The following is a 13,225-nucleotide window of genomic DNA, read 5'->3' as shown; positions in this document are numbered from 1 at the left end:
TTCTGCGGACTGGAATGACCGGATACAGCAGGACTGGAAACAGACTCTCGGCAAACAAAGGCAGCATGCAGGAAGCTATTACCGGCGTCTGTGAGAAGCCCTGGGAGTGTATTTAACAAGGAGTCCTCCAATCAGCTGCTAATGGCTGATTAGAATAAATGCCGTGCAGCTGCCTTGCTGCACGGCCAGAGAGCAGGTGAATATCTTAATTTCCTAAAGCCTAGCAACGGGGAACGCAGTCCGCCAGTGGCGTCCCCGTTGCTAGGGTCCGTGCGGCTCAGCGCGCCCGGCGTCTAGCGTTGCTAGGGAGCCGGCGGCTGTACGTGCACGGCGTCTCTAGTTGCTAGGCGCCGGGCCGCGCAGACCATCAAGCGGACCCCGGCGCCTAACAGTATGACTCCCAGAAACAACAACCGCGTCATTGGGACCAACTGCGATTTTGGCAAGTTTAGGAGCCAACCATGTTGTTGAAGAACTGTCAGGGAGAGTGCAATGTTTTGCACCAACTGGTCCCTGGATCTCGCCTTTATCAGGAGATCATCCAAGTACGGGATAATTGTGACTCCTTGCTTGCGAAGGAGAACCATAATTTCCGCCATCACCCTGGTGAAAATCCTCGGAGCCGTGGACAGACCAAACGGCAATGTCTGAAATTGGTAATGACAATCCTGAATTGCAAACCTTAGGTAGCTTGAGGCAGTGGCTAAATGGGAACATGTAAGTAGGCATCCTTTATGTCTACCAAAACCTAGAGATGAGCGCCTGAAATTTTTCGGGTTTTGTGTTTTGGTTTTGGGTTCGGTTCCGCGGCCGTGTTTTGGGTTCGAACGCGTTTTGGCAAAACCTCACCGAATTATTTTTGTCGGATTCGGGTGTGTTTTGGATTCGGGTGTTTTTTTCCAAAAACACTAAAAAACAGCTTTAATCATAGAATTTGGGGGTCATTTTGATCCCAAAGTATTATTAACCTCAAAAACCATAATTTACACTCATTTTCAGTCTATTCTGAATACCTCACACCTCACAATATTATTTTTAGTCCTAAAATTTGCACCGAGGTCGCTGTGTGAGTAAGATAAGCGACCCTAGTGGCCGACACAAACACCGGGCCCATCTAGGAGTGGCACTGCAGTGTCACGCAGGATGTCCCTTCCAAAAAACCCTCCCCAAACAGCACATGACGCAAAGAAAAAAAGAGGCGCAATGAGGTAGCTGTGTGAGTAAGATTAGCGACCCTAGTGGCCGACACAAACACCGGGCCCATCTAGGAGTGGCACTGCAGTGTCACGCAGGATGGCCCTTCCAAAAAACCCTCCCCAAACAGCACATGACGCAAAGAAAAAAAGAGGCGCAATGAGGTAGCTGACTGTGTGAGTAAGATTAGCGACCCTAGTGGCCGACACAAACACCGGGCACATCTAGGAGTGGCACTGCAGTGTCACGCAGGATGTCCCTTCCAAAAAACCCTCCCCAAACAGCACATGACGCAAAGAAAAAAAGAGGCGCAATGAGGTAGCTGTGTGAGTAAGATTAGCGACCCTAGTGGCCGACACAAACACCGGGCACATCTAGGAGTGGCACTGCAGTGTCACGCAGGATGTCCCTTCCAAAAAACCCTCCCCAAACAGCACATGACGCAAAGAAAAAAAGAGGCGCAATGAGGTAGCTGTGTGAGTAAGATTAGCGACCCTAGTGGCCGACACAAACACCGGGCCCATCTAGGAGTGGCACTGCAGTGTCACGCAGGATGTCCCTTCCAAAAAACCCTCCCCAATCAGCACATGATGCAAAGAAAAAGAAAAGAAAAAAGAGGTGCAAGATGGAATTATCCTTGGGCCCTCCCACCCACCCTTATGTTGTATAAACAAAACAGGACATGCACACTTTAACCAACCCATCATTTCAGTGACAGGGTCTGCCACACGACTGTGACTGATATGACGGGTTGGTTTGGACCCCCCCCAAAAAAGAAGCAATTAATCTCTCCTTGCACAAACTGGCTCTACAGAGGCAAGATGTCCACCTCATCTTCACCCTCCGATATATCACCGTGTACATCCCCCTCCTCACAGATTATCAATTCGTCCCCACTGGAATCCACCATCTCAGCTCCCTGTGTACTTTGTGGAGGCAATTGCTGCTGGTCAATGTCTCCGCGGAGGAATTGATTATAATTCATTTTAATGAACATCATCTTCTCCACATTTTCTGGATGTAACCTCGTACGCCGATTGCTGACAAGGTGAGCGGCGGCACTAAACACTCTTTCGGAGTACACACTTGTGGGAGGGCAACTTAGGTAGAATAAAGCCAGTTTGTGCAAGGGCCTCCAAATTGCCTCTTTTTCCTGCCAGTATAAGTACGGACTGTGTGACGTGCCTACTTGGATGCGGTCACTCATATAATCCTCCACCATTCTATCAATGTTGAGAGAATCATATGCAGTGACAGTAGACGACATGTCCGTAATCGTTGTCAGGTCCTTCAGTCCGGACCAGATGTCAGCATCAGCAGTCGCTCCAGACTGCCCTGCATCACCGCCAGCGGGTGGGCTCGGAATTCTGAGCCTTTTCCTCGCACCCCCAGTTGCGGGAGAATGTGAAGGAGGAGATGTTGACAGGTCGCGTTCCGCTTGACTTGACAATTTTGTCACCAGCAGGTCTTTCAACCCCAGCAGACCTGTGTCTGCCGGAAAGAGAGATCCAAGGTAGGCTTTAAATCTAGGATCGAGCACGGTGGCCAAAATGTAGTGCTCTGATTTCAACAGATTGACCACCCGTGAATCCTTGTTAAGCGAATTAAGGGCTGCATCCACAAGTCCCACATGCCTAGCGGAATCGCTCCGTGTTAGCTCCTTCGTCAATGCCTCCAGCTTCTTCTGCAAAAGCCTGATGAGGGGAATGACCTGACTCAGGCTTGCAGTGTCTGAACTGACTTCACGTGTGGCAAGTTCAAAGGGCATCAGAACCTTGCACAACGTTGAAATCATTCTCCACTGCACTTGAGACAGGTGCATTCCATCTCCTATATCGTGCTCAATTGTATAGGCTTGAATGGCCTTTTGCTGCTCCTCCAACCTCTGAAGCATATAGAGGGTTGAATTCCACCTCGTTACCACTTCTTGCTTCAGATGATGGCAGGGCAGGTTCAGTAGTTTTTGGTGGTGCTCCAGTCTTCTGTACGTGGTGCCTGTACGCCGAAAGTGTCCCACAATTTTTCTGGCCACCGACAGCATCTCTTGCACGCCCCTGTCGTTTTTTAAAAAATTCTGCACCACCAAATTCAAGGTATGTGCAAAACATGGGACGTGCTGGAATTTGCCCATATTTAATGCACACACAATATTGCTGGCGTTGTCCGATGCCACAAATCCACAGGAGAGTCCAATTGGGGTAAGCCATTCCGCGATGATCTTCCTCAGTTGCCGTAAGAGGTTTTCAGCTGTGTGCGTATTCTGGAAAGCGGTGATACAAAGCGTAGCCTGCCTAGGAAAGAGTTGGCGTTTGCGAGATGCTGCTACTGGTGCCGCCGCTGCTGTTCTTGCGGCGGGAGTCCATACATCTACCCAGTAGGCTGTCACAGTCATATAGTCCTGACCCTGCCCTGCTCCACTTGTCCACATGTCCGTGGTTAAGTGGACATTGGGTACAACTGCATTTTTTAGGACACTGGTGAGTCTTTTTCTGACGTCCGTGTACATTCTCGGTATCGCCTGCCTAGAGAAGTGGAACCTAGATGGTATTTGGTAACGGGGGCACACTGCCTCAATAAATTGTCTAGTTCCCTGTGAACTAACGGCGGATACCGGACGCACGTCTAACACCAACATAGTTGTCAAGGACTCAGTTATCCGCTTTGCAGTAGGATGACTGCTGTGATATTTCATCTTCCTCGCAAAGGACTGTTGAACAGTCAATTGCTTACTGGAAGTAGTACAAGTGGGCTTACGACTTCCCCTCTGGGATGACCATCGACTCCCAGCGGCAACAACAGCAGCGCCAGCAGCAGTAGGCGTTACACGCAAGGATGCATCGGAGGAATCCCAGGCAGGAGAGGACTCGTCAGACTTGCCAGTGACATGGCCTGCAGGACTATTGGCATTCCTGGGGAAGGAGGAAATTGACACTGAGGGAGTTGGTGGGGTGGTTTGCGTGAGCTTGGTTACAAGAGGAAGGGATTTACTGGTCAGTGGACTGCTTCCGCTGTCACCCAAAGTTTTTGAACTTGTCACTGACTTATTATGAATGCGCTGCAGGTGACGTATAAGGGAGGATGTTCCGAGGTGGTTAACGTCCTTACCCCTACTTATTACAGCTTGACAAAGGGAACACACGGCTTGACACCTGTTGTCCGCATTTCTGGTGAAATACCTCCACACCGAAGAGCTGATTTTTTTGGTATTTTCACCTGGCATGTCAACGGCCATATTCCTCCCACGGACAACAGGTGTCTCCCCGGGTGCCTGACTTAAACAAACCACCTCACCATCAGAATCCTCCTGGTCAATTTCCTCCCCAGCGCCAGCAACACCCATATCCTCCTCATCCTGGTGTACTTCAACACTGACATCTTCAATCTGACTATCAGGAACTGGACTGCGGGTGCTCCTTCCAGCACTTGCAGGGGGCGTGCAAATGGTGGAAGGCGCATGCTCTTCACGTCCAGTGTTGGGAAGGTCAGGCATCGCAACCGACACAATTGGACTCTCCTTGTGGATTTGGGATTTCAAAGAACGCACAGTTCTTTGCGGTGCTTTTGCCAGCTTGAGTCTTTTCAGTTTTCTAGCGAGAGGCTGAGTGCTTCCATCCTCATGTGAAGCTGAACCACTAGCCATGAACATAGGCCAGGGCCTCAGCCGTTCCTTGCCACTCCGTGTGGTAAATGGCATATTGGCAAGTTTACGCTTCTCCTCCGACAATTTTATTTTAGGTTTTGGAGTCCTTTTTTTTCTGATATTTGGTGTTTTGGATTTGACATGCTCTGTACTATGACATTGGGCATCGGCCTTGGCAGACGACGTTGCTGGCATTTCATCGTCTCGGCCATGACTAGTGGCAGCAGCTTCAGCACGAGGTGGAAGTGGATCTTGATCTTTCCCTAATTTTGGAACCTCAACTTTTTTGTTCTCCATATTTTATGGGCAGAACTAAAAGGCACCTCAGGTAAACAATGGAGATGGATGGATTGGATACTAGTATACAATTATGGACGGACTGCCACGGTTAGGTGGTATAAAAAAACCACGGTTAGGTGGTATATAATACAATTATGGATGGACGGACTGCCTGCCGAGTGCCGACACAGAGGTAGCCACAGCCGTGAACTACCGCACTGTACACTGGTTGATAAAGAGATAGTAGTATACTCGTAACAACTAGTATGACGACGGTATAAAGAATGAAAAAAAAACCACGGTTAGGTGGTATATATTATAATACAATTATGGTTGGACGGACTGCCTGCCGAGTGCCGACACAGAGGTAGCCACAGCCGTGAACTACCGCACTGTACACTGGTTGATAAAGAGATAGTAGTATACTCGTAACAACTAGTATGACGACGGTATAAAGAATGAAAAAAAAAACACGGTTAGGTGGTATATATTATAATACAATTATGGTTGGACGGACTGCCTGCCGAGTGCCGACACAGAGGTAGCCACAGCCGTGAACTACCGCACTGTACACTGGTTGATAAAGAGATAGTAGTATACTCGTAACAACTAGTATGACGACGGTATAAAGAATGAAAAAAAAACCACGGTTAGGTGGTATATATTATAATACAATTATGGATGGACGGACTGCCTGCCGAGTGCCGACACAGAGGTAGCCACAGCCGTGAACTACCGCACTGTACACTGGTTGATAAAGAGATAGTAGTATACTCGTAACAACTAGTATGACGACGGTATAAAGAATGAAAAAAAAACCACGGTTAGGTGGTATATATTATAATACAATTATGGTTGGACGGACTGCCTGCCGAGTGCCGACACAGAGGTAGCCACAGCCGTGAACTACCGCACTGTACACTGGTTGATAAAGAGATAGTAGTATACTCGTAACAACTAGTATGACGACGGTATAAAGAATGGAAAAAAAACCACGGTTAGGTGGTATATAATACAATTATGGTTGGACGGACTGCCTGCCGAGTGCCGACACAGAGGTAGCCACAGCCGTGAACTACTGCACTGTACACTGGTTGATAAAGAGATAGTAGTATACTCGTAACAACTAGTATGACGACGGTATAAAGAATGAAAAAAAAACCACGGTTAGGTGGTATATATTATAATACAATTATGGTTGGACGGACTGCCTGCCGAGTGCCGACACAGAGGTAGCCACAGCCGTGAACTACCGCACTGTACACTGGTTGATAAAGAGATAGTAGTATACTCGTAACAACTAGTATGACGACGGTATAAAGAATGAAAAAAAAACCACGGTTAGGTGGTATATATTATAATACAATTATGGATGGACGGACTGCCTGCCGAGTGCCGACACAGAGGTAGCCACAGCCGTGAACTACCGCACTGTACACTGGTTGATAAAGAGATAGTAGTATACTCGTAACAACTAGTATGACGACGGTATAAAGAATGAAAAAAAAACCACGGTTAGGTGGTATATATTATAATACAATTATGGTTGGACGGACTGCCTGCCGAGTGCCGACACAGAGGTAGCCACAGCCGTGAACTACCGCACTGTACACTGGTTGATAAAGAGATAGTAGTATACTCGTAACAACTAGTATGACGACGGTATAAAGAATGAAAAAAAAACCACGGTTAGGTGGTATATATTATAATACAATTATGGATGGACGGACTGCCTGCCGAGTGCCGACACAGCCGTGAACTACCGCACTGTACTGTGTCTGCTGCTAATATAGACTGGTTGATAAAGAGATAGTATACAATACTACTAATATACTGGTGGTCAGGCACTGGTCACCACTAGTCACACTGGCAGTGGCACTCCTGCAGCAAAAGTGTGCACTGTTTAATTTTAATATAATATTATTTATCATGTACTCCTGGCTCCTGCTATAACAACCTGCAGTGCTCCCCAGTCTCCCCCACAATTATAAGCTTTATATACAATACATTGATGTGCAGCACACTGGGCTGAGCAGTGCACACAGACTGAGTCACTGTGTGACTGTGTATCGTTTTTTTCAGGCAGAGAACGGATATATTAAATAAAACAAACAACTGCACTGTCTCTGGTGGTCACTGGTCACTGTGGTCGTCAGTCACTAAACTCTGTCTGCACTCTCTTCTAATCTACAGTATCACAGCAATCTCTCTCTCTCTCTCTCTCTTCTAAATCTAATCTAAATGGAGAGGACGCCAGCCACGTCCTCTCCCTATCAATCTCAATGCACGTGTGAAAATAGCGGCGACGCGCGGCTCCTTATATAGAATCCGAGTCTCGCGATAGAATCCGAGCCTCGCGAGAATCCGACAGCGTCATGATGACGTTCGGGCGCGCTCGGGTTAACCGAGCAAGGCGGGAAGATCCGAGTCGCTCGGACCCGTGAAAAAAAAAGTGAAGTTCGTGCGGGTTCGGATTCAAAGAAACCGAACCCGCTCATCTCTACCAAAACCATGAAATCTCCGTCCTCCGGACTGGAGATCACTGCCCTGAGAAATTCCATCTTGAAATTGAATTTCTTTAGGAAGAAATTGAGGGATTTCAGATTTAAGATTGGTCTGACTGAGCCGTCCGGCTTCGGTACCACGAAGAGGCTTGAATAAAAACCTTCTGTCACGATCCGGGTATCTGGACACCATTTCTTACCCATCAGATGCCTCCTAAGGCTGGCTCAGCGCTCCAGGACCGGATCCCATCTGTTATCCTAATGTTCACATTCCTGCATCCTCTCCTGTCTCTCTGAGACGCTGTCACAGTAACGCCTTATTACATCTGGCATGGCGTCTCCCGCGGCCTCCGCCGCCGTCCCTGAGCTTCTGCATGCAGAGTGTCAGAGTGGCGATTACGTCAGCCGCGGTCTCCGCTGTGTCCGCGTGGTTGGATGTGCACTTGTCAGCCGGGCGTCTCCTGTCTCCAGTGGCCGGCGCCGCCATTACTGTTTTCATTACCACATGGATTACAAACCAAACTTCCCTCCAAGTGTCTGCATGGGCGCAGCCATCTTGGACTCTGTCAGCTGATCATTTCCTCCAATCTGTTGTCAGTATTGTTAATCTGCATAATTGCCTAGCCAATCCCTTCCTTGCTGCAGGTATAAATACACTGTGCCTGAGCAAGGAAGGCGTCAGTGCTTTGGTTGTCAAACCTAGTTCCTGTTTGTCTCTCTCCTGTGATTGTCTTCCAGGTTCCAGCTCCTGTCTCAAGACTTCCACCATAGAGACCCGCACCAGCATTCCACCTGCGGTGTAGCCTGACTCTCTGATCCATTGTGGATTCATCTGTTTCCAGCTTCAACATTACCTGCTTCCAGCTCAGCTTCCAGCAGAGTACAGCTTCTCTTAAAGGGCCGGTGTCCTTTCTACACTTTACCACTCTCCACCGGTATTATTATTTCTCCGCTCTCAAACTCTACATTTTACTCATATTGCATCGCTCTCAAGCTTCATTTATTATTTAACTGGTTCCAGCCAGTATCCACTCTGTGTTAACAACAGTCTGGTTCCAGCCAGTATCCACAGCAGCTGTTTTATCTTCAGCAACCCAGCTTTTCCTGGAACACCAGCTGGTACTATCCTGGGTTATCTCCATTGCTACAGTCGGGCCTGGTAAGGACTTTCCATCTAGAAGATTATAAGAACTATCTCACACTACCAGTGCCCTGTGGCTCCTGCCACCCTGTAGTACCCAGGAACTGTATTTATTCTTTGCTGACTTTTATGTTTTCTTTTACTGCTGCTGTGTTGCGGAGTTGTCATAATAAACATCATTGACTTTTATCCAAGTTGTCGTGGTCACGCCTTCGGGCAGTTATTATTCATGTTACTTACATGTCCAGGGGTCTGATACAACCTCCCGGGTTCCGGTACATCTCAGCCCCTACAACTGAGGCTGCCTCCCGTCAGCTCAGGCCCTCAGTTGTGACACCTTCTCCCTGCTGACTAAGGCCAATTTGAACAATCGGTGAGGGGGAACGTCTTGAAACCCCAGTTTGTACCCTTGGGACACTATTTGTAAAACCCACGAGTCCAGGTCCGAATGAATCCAGAACTGACTGAAGAGTTTTAGACGTGCCCCCACTGGTGTGGGCTCCTGCAAGAAAGCCCCAGTGTCATGCAGTGGATTTGGCAGAAGCAGAGGACAATCTCTGGTCCTGCGATCTTGAAGAGGCTACAGACCTCTTCCTTTTCCTTCCTCTACCTGCAAAGAAAGGGGAATCTTAACTTCTTGCATATCTATTGGGCCAAAATGACTGCGGTAGATAATGATGCGTCTTCATCCGTTGAGAGGGAACATAGGGCAAGAAGGTTGACTTACCATTGAAATGAGGATGCATCTTGCTGCCTTTCCAATGAAGCAAGTTTAATTTAGTAATAGGTGAAAAACCATCCCTACAAAGGTGTTAATCAGAGACTTGGCTTTGTGGACACTTTTCAGAGAACAAATTTGTTAGCATAAAAATAAAGCCAGAAAATGAAGAGCTGTTTAATCACGCAATTTGATTTTTTTGCCAGCATATTTCTTTTTCTCTGCAACCCACTGCTAAATTGTGCTTCCTAGATGTTTTTATAAAATCACTGAATCAAATCTAACTCTGATTACATCAGAGAAGGCCAGGTACCCTACACCATAACAGGGGGTATGAAATTTGACTTGTCTACTTAAAGATCACCAAAATCTGATAACAAGGTCAATTACATCCCTGGGTGGGATTGAACCACCAACCTTTTGGTTAATAGCCGTACACACTAATTGATTGAGACACTTTGCAAAAGTCCATACTGACAAAGGCTAATAAGCATTCATCTAAAACGTTTCCTAGAAAAACTTAAAAAAGTCAATAATCTGGAGAGTTTTTGTAAGATGTTTCTTCTATCAACCAACGAAGAAACACATTGGTACTTTCCCATGATGATTGAGTGCTTCAGGATCTCTTGCACTTACATGTGCAGCAGAGTACAGCAATGGAAGCATGCTGGGCCCATAACCCAGAGGTAGGCAGATTGAAACTATCCTCTGCTATATGCATTTTTTTGTTTGTTAATTAAAGTAATCCAAAACAGTGGCGCACCCAGGGGGGGTTTTAGCTGCATGAGTATTATTAATGACTGTCTAGCGTCCTCTGCAGCCTGCTGTCTTCCTGGTGGCACTTGCAAGTGCAATAAAAGTTTACTTTTTTTTAATTATAGTACATATATATCCATGTGCCTACATATATACACATGTATATACATACGTACGTACGTACGTACGTACGTACGTACGTACGTACATACATACATATAAACACACACACACACACATATGATATATATATATATACATGTGTATATATATGTGTACTGTATGTGTGTGTATATATATATATATATATATATATGTATGCATGTTTAATATGCTATGTATATGTGTATATGGATTCACTATGATCTCCCGGCGGCCGGCCTCCCGGCGACCAGCATACCGGTGCCGGGAGGCCGGCTTACCAACAGTGTGGCGAGCGCAAATGAGACCCTTGCGGGCTCGCTGCGCTCGCCATGCTACGTGCGCCACACTATTCTATTCTCCCTCCAGGGGGGTCGTGGACCCCCACGAGGTAGAATAAGTGTCGGTATGCCGGCGGTCAGGCTCCCGGCGCCGGTATGCTGGTCGCCGGGAGCCCGACCGCCGGCATACTGAAGACCACCCGTGTATATGTATATGTATGTGTGTGTGTATGTGTGTGTATATATATATATATATATATATGTGTGTGTAGATATATGTGTATATATATATATATATATATATATATGTGTACATATATATATATATATATATATATATATATACACACACACAGACACACTAGTTTTACGGACCCAGCATATACTGGGTCACCTCAGTCCCCACCCCCGTGATTGGCTCCGCCCAGTTCTGGAAACCCCCCCATGCAAATCCTGCGTTTGCCACTGCAAAACTGGGATTGATATTTTGGCTCTTTTATTTTTACTTAAAGTACAATAACTTTTACCATTTTAATTTGTTTTTATAGTATATTGACAGTATTGTTTCTTTCAAAAATCCACTTAATTTTCTTTACCCTATTATTAAAATGGTAATTGACAAAAACAAACTACATTGTCACCAGAAGAGCAATACAAAATGTACAAGTGATATATTAAAATCATCTTTCCAGCTTGAATTTCAATGATGCATTGGGGCAACGATTTTGTGAGAAACATCTTCACCCTTAAATAAAGATTTTCTTAATTCCTTACCTGTGTGCTAATTAGATATCACCTTGTTTTCACATTAAACAGACTTCCACATGAGAAAGCAGCAAGGATGCAGTGGCGTTAATGTTTCCTGGTGTCAACCTGTATTATTTCAGTAGACATTGAAATGAGGATGCATCTTGCTGCCTTTCCAATGAAGCAAGTTTAATTTAGTAATAGGTGAAAAACCATCCTTACAAAGGTGTTAATCAGAGACTTGGCTTTGTGGACACTTTTCAGAGAACAAATATGTTAGCATAAAAATAAAGCCAGAAAATAAAGAGCTGTTTAATCACTCAATTGGATTTTTCTGCCAGCATATTTTTTTTCTCTGCAACCCACTGCTAAATTGTGCTTCCTAGCTGTTTTTATAAAATCACTGAATCAAATCTAACTCTGATTACATCAGAGAAGACCAGGTACCCTACACCATAACAGGGGGTTTGAAATTTTGACTTGTCTACTTAAAGATCACCAAAATCTGATAACAAGGTCAATTACGTACCTGGGTGGGATTGATCCACCAACCTTTTGGTTAATAGCCGTACACACTAACTGATTGCGCCACAGAGACACATTGCAAAAGTATATACTGACAAGGTCTAATAAGCATTCATCTAAAACGTTTCCTAGAAAAACTTTAAAAAGTCAATAATCTGGAGAGTTTTTGTAAGATGTTTCTTCCATCAACCAACGAATAAACACATTGGTACTTTCCCATGATGAGTGAGTGTTTCAGGATCTCTTGCACTTACATGTGCAGCAGAGTACAGCAATGGAAGCATGCTGGGCCCATAACCCAGAGGTAGGCAGATTGAAACTATCCTCTGCTATATGCTTTTTTTTTGTTAATTAAAGTAATCCAAAACTGGGATTGATATTTTGGCTCTTTTATTTTTACTTAAAGTACAATAACTTTTACCATTTTAATTTGTTTTAATAGTATATTGACAGTATTGTTTTCTTTCAAAAATCCACTTAATTTTCTTTACCCTATTATTAAAATGGTAATTGACAAAAACAAACTACATTGTCACCAGAAGAGCAATACAAAATGTACAAGTGATATATTAAAATCATCTTTCCAGCTTGAATTTCAATGATGCATTGGGGCAATGATTTTGTGAGAAACATCTTCACCCTTAAATAAAGATTTTCTTAATTCCTTACCTGTGTGATAATTAGATATCACCTTGTTTTCGCATTAAACATACTTCCACATGAGAAAGCAGCAAGGATGCAGTGGCGTTAATGTTTCCTGGTGTCAACTTGTATTATTTCACGAGACATTGAAATGAGGATGCATCTTGCTGCCTTTCCAATGAAGCAAGTTTAATTTAGTAATAGGTGAAAAACCATCCCTACAAAGGTGTTAATCAGAGACTTGGCTTTGTGGACACTTTTCAGAGAACAAATTTGTTAGCATAAAAATAAAGCCAGAAAATGAAGAGCTGTTTAATCACTCAATTGGATTTTTCTGCCAGCATATTTTTTTTCTCTGCAAACCACTGCTAAATTGTGCTTCCTAGCTGTTTTTATAAAATAAATGAATCAAATCTAACTCTGATTACATCAGAGAAGGCCAGGTACCCTACACCATAACAGGGGGTTTGAAATTTTGACTTGTCTACTTAAAGATCACCAAAATCTGATAACAAGGTCAATTACATCCCTGGGTGGGATTGAACCACCAACCTTTTAGTTAATAGCCGTACACACTAACTGATTGCGCCACAGAGACACTTTGCGAAAGTGCATACTGACAGACGCTAATAAGCATTCATCTAAAACGATTCCTAG

This window comes from Pseudophryne corroboree, unplaced genomic scaffold (assembly GCF_028390025.1).
Source record: "Pseudophryne corroboree isolate aPseCor3 unplaced genomic scaffold, aPseCor3.hap2 scaffold_217, whole genome shotgun sequence".
In the NCBI taxonomy this organism is placed as follows: domain Eukaryota; kingdom Metazoa; phylum Chordata; class Amphibia; order Anura; family Myobatrachidae; genus Pseudophryne; species Pseudophryne corroboree.
Note: the sequence above shows the minus strand (reverse complement) of the source record.